Source organism: Hipposideros armiger, unplaced genomic scaffold (assembly GCF_001890085.2).
Source record: "Hipposideros armiger isolate ML-2016 unplaced genomic scaffold, ASM189008v1 scaffold_717, whole genome shotgun sequence".
NCBI classification, from domain to species: domain Eukaryota; kingdom Metazoa; phylum Chordata; class Mammalia; order Chiroptera; family Hipposideridae; genus Hipposideros; species Hipposideros armiger.
This window is the reverse complement of record NW_017732067.1, coordinates 427861-434425: the sequence shown is the minus strand read 5'-3', so window position 1 is coordinate 434425 and position 6565 is coordinate 427861.

Below are 6565 nucleotides of genomic sequence, written 5' to 3'. Positions count from 1 at the left end.
ACATATATGTATATATTACACATCTATATACACACACATCTATATATGTATATATACTGAATGTAAAACTAGGTGGATAGTGGAATGACAAACGTGAAAAAAATAAATTTGTCTTTAACTTTCAATAATTTGAATATACTGAACTAAAATAACTAGATAGTATTTTTTGTTTTTTGTTTTTTAAATCAAATCTAGTCTATGGGAAAGCATTTAGAAGTTTAACAGTTAAATTAAATGGGAATTAATTTTTTTTTAAAATAAAACTTCTAAAACATTTTTGAAGTTATGGTTTTACTTATCATATATATGTACATTTTTTCTAATGTCAGAAAAACTGTTTCCCAGACTTGAATTATTGCAGTTTAAAAAAATTTTTTTCAAGCAAGAGGAGCTTAAAATGGATTGGATGATTTCCAAGATTTTCAAAATAAAATCTGATCTGGCTTAAGACTGTTTTACATATTTTTCAAAGACAAGGCAATTTGGAGAAAATTTAAAAGATTAGAAAATGAGGTTTTCTTAAGAAAAAATGGATTTTACGAATTAACTATTAAAAAGCCTAGTTTACGACATATTCAATTCAAGCCCATTAAAATTCAAACAGTTTTTTGCAGGGGCGGGAGGAGAATTGAAAAGTTAATTCTGAAATTTATATAGACAAGAACATCTCTAAAATAGCCAAAAAATATCCTGAAAAGGAACAAAGTTGGAAGACCCACACTACCTGATTTCAAGATTTACTATAAAGTTGCAGTAATTAAAACAATGTGGCAAGAACAGGCAATAGATCATTGGAACAGAACATGTACCATCGGTTAATTTTCAGCACCACATAGACAGTTAATTAATTTTCAGGCAAAGTTGTTTAATGGAGGAAGAAGAACCATCTCAACAATGGAGCCAGAACAACTAGATGAGTGTGGGGAAAAAGTGAGCACTGACTATTATTACCTCATACTATTCAAAGAAATGTATTCAAGATGGATTGTAGACCTAAACATAAAAGCTAAAACCACAAAACTTCTGGAGGAAACTATAACATCTTTACAACCTTGGATTCGAATAGATTCCTTAGAGGAGGGCACAGAAAGTGCTAACTGTTACATAAAAAGTTGAAAATTGGACATTATGAGAATTAAACTTCCATTCATCAAAAGATATCATAGAAAATGGAAAATAAAGCCACAGACTGGGAGAAAATATTAGTAATACACATATCTGATATGTGATTGATATCCAAATTATATAAATAACTCCTACAAATCAATTAAAAAAGGACAACCCGATTTTTAAATGGGAAACTATCTTAAATGACTTTACAAAGGAAGATTCCTCAGTGACCAATAAGTATGTGAAAAGATGGTCAACATCAAGTCATTATGGAATTGCAAATTGAAACCAAAATGAGATATCACAACACATATGAGAATGGCTAAGCTGACAATACTTAAAAAACTGACAATGCCCAGGATTGTCAAGGATACAGAGCAACTAGAACCCCCATACACACTGGTGAGAGGTATAAAGTGGTTCAGTTAACCACGGTACTGGGTTGAATAGTGTCCCCCCAAATCCATGTCAACCTGAAACCTCAGAATGCAACCTTATTTGGAAATAGGGTCTTTGTAGGTGTACTTAAATTAAAACGAGGTCATAGTGAATTAGGATGATCCCTAAACCCAATGACAGAAGTCCTTGTAAGAAGAGGGAAATTGCAACACGTAGACGCAGGAGGCATACAGGGAAGAAGCCATGTGAAGATGGAGGTAGAGATTGGAATTATGTTGCCACAGGCCAAGGATTGCCAGCAGCCACCAGAAATTGCAAAGGCAAGGACGGATTCTTCCCTAGGGCCTTCAGAGCGAGATTGGTCATGACAACACCTTGCTGACATACTACCTGATTTCAAAAGCTCTGGATTCCTGAACTCAGAGAGAATACATGTCTGTTGTTTTAACCCATCCGGTTTATGAAACTTTGGTTGGCAGTCCTAAGAAACTAATACAGCTACTTCAGAAAACTTTGGCAATTTCTTATAACTTCGAACATATACACCTGTTTTATGACCCAGCAATTCCAGTCCTAGTTATAACCCAAAAGAAATGAAAGCATACGTCCACAAAAATACTTGCGTAAGGATGTTCATAGCAGAGGCCTCAAACTGGTAACAAATGCCTAAACATGGAATGAATAAAAAATGGTGTGATATTTATATAGTTAAACACTAGCAATGAAAAAGAATACACTGCGGACACACTCTATAGCATAGATGAACATCAAAACAAAACAGAAACTGCAAAAGAAGCTGGACACAAGAAAAGTATTTATATTATATGAGTCCATTTGTAGAAAAGTCAAGGTCAGCCAAAATTTTGTTCAAGTAATAAAAGACTAGTGAGGGGAGGGATTGATCTGAGAGGACCTGAAGGAACAATCTCCAGCATTGGAAAAGTTCTGTATTTTATTATGGTGGTGTTTATATTAGTGTATATACATTTGTCAAAATTCAATGGACTATTAAGTGGACATATTTATTAAATGTAAGCTGTATCAATAAAATTGTTTACAAAAAACATAAATCTTGAAGCATTTCACCATATATAATATTTGTCTCAAGTAAAAAAGATCCTCATTTCATTTAATGCAAACTTTATCGCTTTTGCTTTTGAAACCACAATTATCTGTTTTCTGAACTCATAGCAAGCAGGTAATTTATTTTTGTTCTCTCAGTTTTCCAATCCACTTTAAATGCAAGCATTCATATGCCTGATATGTGTATACTTCTTTGGTATATGTTGGCAAAGCCTTAGGCCTCAGTTTCCTTAGTTGGGATGATTCTCATAACTTAACCTGGACATAATTTGCACTGTTGGCTGTTTTGTTTAGGAAGAAATAGATCACTTGCAAGGGCCAATCAAAGGCAAAATAAAAAGACCTATATCTCAAACTAAGAATGCACAGCTTTAAGCAGCATTCAAAATGTTCTTAGATATTTTTTTCAGATGGGAGGAATATACAGAATTTAGCCTGTCTGAGAACAAAGAAAATACCAGCTTCAGGTGGGCAGGACCCAGTTCCGGTCTGACAGCTTCTTGGCAAGTATGTCTGAAGCTTGACTAGATGGTAAGGAGAACCTGAGGGTAAACACAGCCAGAGAGAGGCAGAAAAAGAAGAGAGGGAGGCACCTGGAAGGACCCAGGGAACCCACACTACCGGGCTGCTTGTGTGTTTTTGATGCAATACCTGCGCCATCATGTGGTCGTCTCTGGAACTTTAGAAGAAGAAACCAGTTCTTTCTCCATTACATTTCAAGAATGAATAAACCAAAGTCGTCCAAAGGGCCTGAAAACCCTTGAGAAGGATATCTCCCTGTACTTCTTTTCCACAGAATAACTGCAGGGATTCCTAACAAATCAATTAGTAAAGCATTTCTGGAATCTCGTTTACTATCCAGGTACATATTAATTGTTCTTTCATTTGTCAAATGTTTATTGAACTCTCTGTGCAAGACACGGTGTGAAGCAGGAGAAAAGCAAGCCTAGTGGTCTGATGGGGCAGACAAACCTGTGGACAAAATCTTACAGCGATGTCATAAATACTCTAATGCAAGGATCATGGAGACGTCCCACTAAAGGAGCCAAATAGGAATCTTTAATATTTATCAAAGAGGCGGTCATGCCTTCCTTCCTCACTGGGTGCTGTAATCACAGTTGCCTTGAAAGCCTATGTTGGTTCTCTTACTTGTATCGCTTGTCCATAACCCTTTTTAAAATCTGGCTATAATTATTAATTGATTGATTCCTTGATTCAATAATTATTTATTGAGAGCCTTCTATGTGCCAGGCACTATTGTTAAGTGCTGGAGGATATAGATACAGAGAGGAAAGACAGAAAGTGTTTCTTCTTTCATTAAGCTTATGTGTGGGAAGTGAACCATCAAGAAAAAATGTGATATATGTTAAATATATAAAACGTAGGCTGCTTTCTTAGTTTTTGCCTATTTATTTTTGTTGTTTTTATTTTATATTTCTCACCCATGTTGTCCACCTCCCATTTATTAGATTGTAAACAATTATTTCAAACTATTTCAAGTGAGTTTGAGATTTTAAATCAACATGACTTTCTCCAGTGTTCTGGGAAATTTAAGTCCTGTTGCTCAGAAGTGTGCTTGGGTTTCATTTCTTAGTTAAGCCACAAAGTGAGAATTTGGGATGAGATTTCTAATGTTGGCTCTACTAACGTTTCATTTGTCAAGCTTACCTCCCAGTCTCAATTTCTCTTGGGCCACTTGAAGGTCATGCGAATAATAGGCGTGAATAATCTCAGAACTTTCTAATCAAATGAGCAGATACTGGGAGGGGGCAGCACACTTGTGTCCACACCCAGCCTGCGGCCTCAGCAGTCATCACGGGGAGCGCTGCAGCCTGTCTGCAGCCACACACGGAGTCACCGCTCTTTCATTCTGCACCAACTTTGGGGAGTCAAGGCAGGAAAGAGGGACTCTTAGAATGACACAGGATGAGAGAAAATGTTAATAACCGGACTAAGCTCACTATCAAGCTAGAAAAAGATATGGTCTTAATGAACAGAAGATGTATATTTGTTAACAATTATCAGGAAAATCATCCTGTTTTATGGTTATGTTCTCAAGGAGTTGAGACTCTTCGCTAAACCGTGAATGCATCTCATCTTGTGTTAGGTTCATTTCATGAGGTTATGTTTCTTCTATGTGCTCAGCCTTTGTCATTGGTGTGTATATGGAGGGCATCTCCTCCACTAAAACAGATGTGGAAAGCACTCCTTCAATCCTGCTTGTGCTAAGTCTCTGTGGACTTCACGTCAAGGAGGCGGGGCTAGGAAGCCCAGTTTCTCCCAGGACTCAACTGCTTTCCCTACCAAGTTAACCAGCCCAGTGTCCAATACTTGTAAGGGTATCAGCTTCCTGTGCAGCTTCTTTGGAAGATTCTGAGAAGAATCTTCCATTCAAATGTGCAGGGAGATTTTTATAAAACCAAAGGTAGAGATTATGTGTTATTTCATATAAAACATAATTATAAATTTTATGCTGTGACAACTTACCTTTAGCTCCAGGTGTTTCAAACATTAAACATCAAACTGTCTTTATGCTCTTTATGAATTTAATGGAAAACATCTTTTGATTCACAGTATCATTTACAAGGAAAGACACATATCCTTTGCAAAAAAACAAAAGACAAAGAAACAAAAAAACTTGTGATCAACAATTGAACATATCAAGTGCCTAAATCCTTATATATTTATATGACCTGATTGCAGTTGCTAAAATGTACAGCCTATGTACCTTTGATAACAAATGTGAAATATTAAAACATTCTTCTGTGTAGCTCTGATTTAAACCTTTAAAGACATAAATCTAATCTGGATGTGCTTGTACGTGGGATAGAACAGTTATGTTGCATCAGAATATTTAACAGATGTTATTGGTTACTAGTAGGATAAGTTCAATAAAATAACTGAATGCTCCTTTAAAATACATATTAAAAATATTTTTCCCACACGAAAAAGTCACCCAAAAGCATGCCTTTGAGATTTTATTTTTGAAGTTTTTGCATTTCAGACACTTGAACCAACCATTTTCCCTTTTGAAGAAGCTGTGCTGTTTGCATGTTAGCATGCTTCTTCAGGGTATTAACTGCTTCCAGAAAACCATCATCAGTTGCACTGGTGAAGCATCCTCACTGCACAATAGAACAGGATGTACTGACGAGATAATCCTTTACTTGGTGAAGGGCCACTCTGAGAGACAGGCTGGATTAACCGGCATGCACTTTTAAAGGAGCAGTTCACCACCAGCTGCATTCAACTGCATTAATAATCTTTGTGGTTTTATTGCAACATAACTGGTGAACATCCTGATGTAAAATAAATAGGCTTTTCTATTAAGAATGGTTAACATTCCCATAGTCATATTTTTGGAGAACAGATTTCTTTAAAATTGCCCTAGCCCAACCCTAATGGGTCTGAGCTGAGTCTCATGAAGATCATTAATACTGTAAACAGTGTAAAATAGAATCTTTAGGAAAAAAGTGGCTTTTCCCCCACTCATCCCTTTGAATCTCCAAGTCTATCCCAATTTAACGGAGTCTTGAATTGTCTTAAAATTTACTTCAAAATCTAGGTCTAGTTTATGTGTTACTATTGTGGTCTAATTAATCAACTGTTGCAAAGAAAATAACACCGTTTTGTTTACAGGGTAACAGTATAGTGTGTCACGCTATATAATAGAAAAATATGCTATTTTTCTGAGCTTGGATTTAAAAGTCAAAATATAAACTTCATAGTAATATGCATTATTTACTCATTCTCATGAAGAATAAACAGGTTTGTATAATTAAATACTGAGAATAGAAAGAGTTATTTGAAGGTTATTGCTTCGGTTCATTGCCTAAAATATTCCTCATCTGTGTCATTTGATAACAATAATTACAATAGTAGAAATAATAACATAACCCTGGTCCTCGAAAACACTGTGTGCCAGGTACTGTTTTAAGCACCTTGCATATACTAATTTATTTAACTCTTGCAG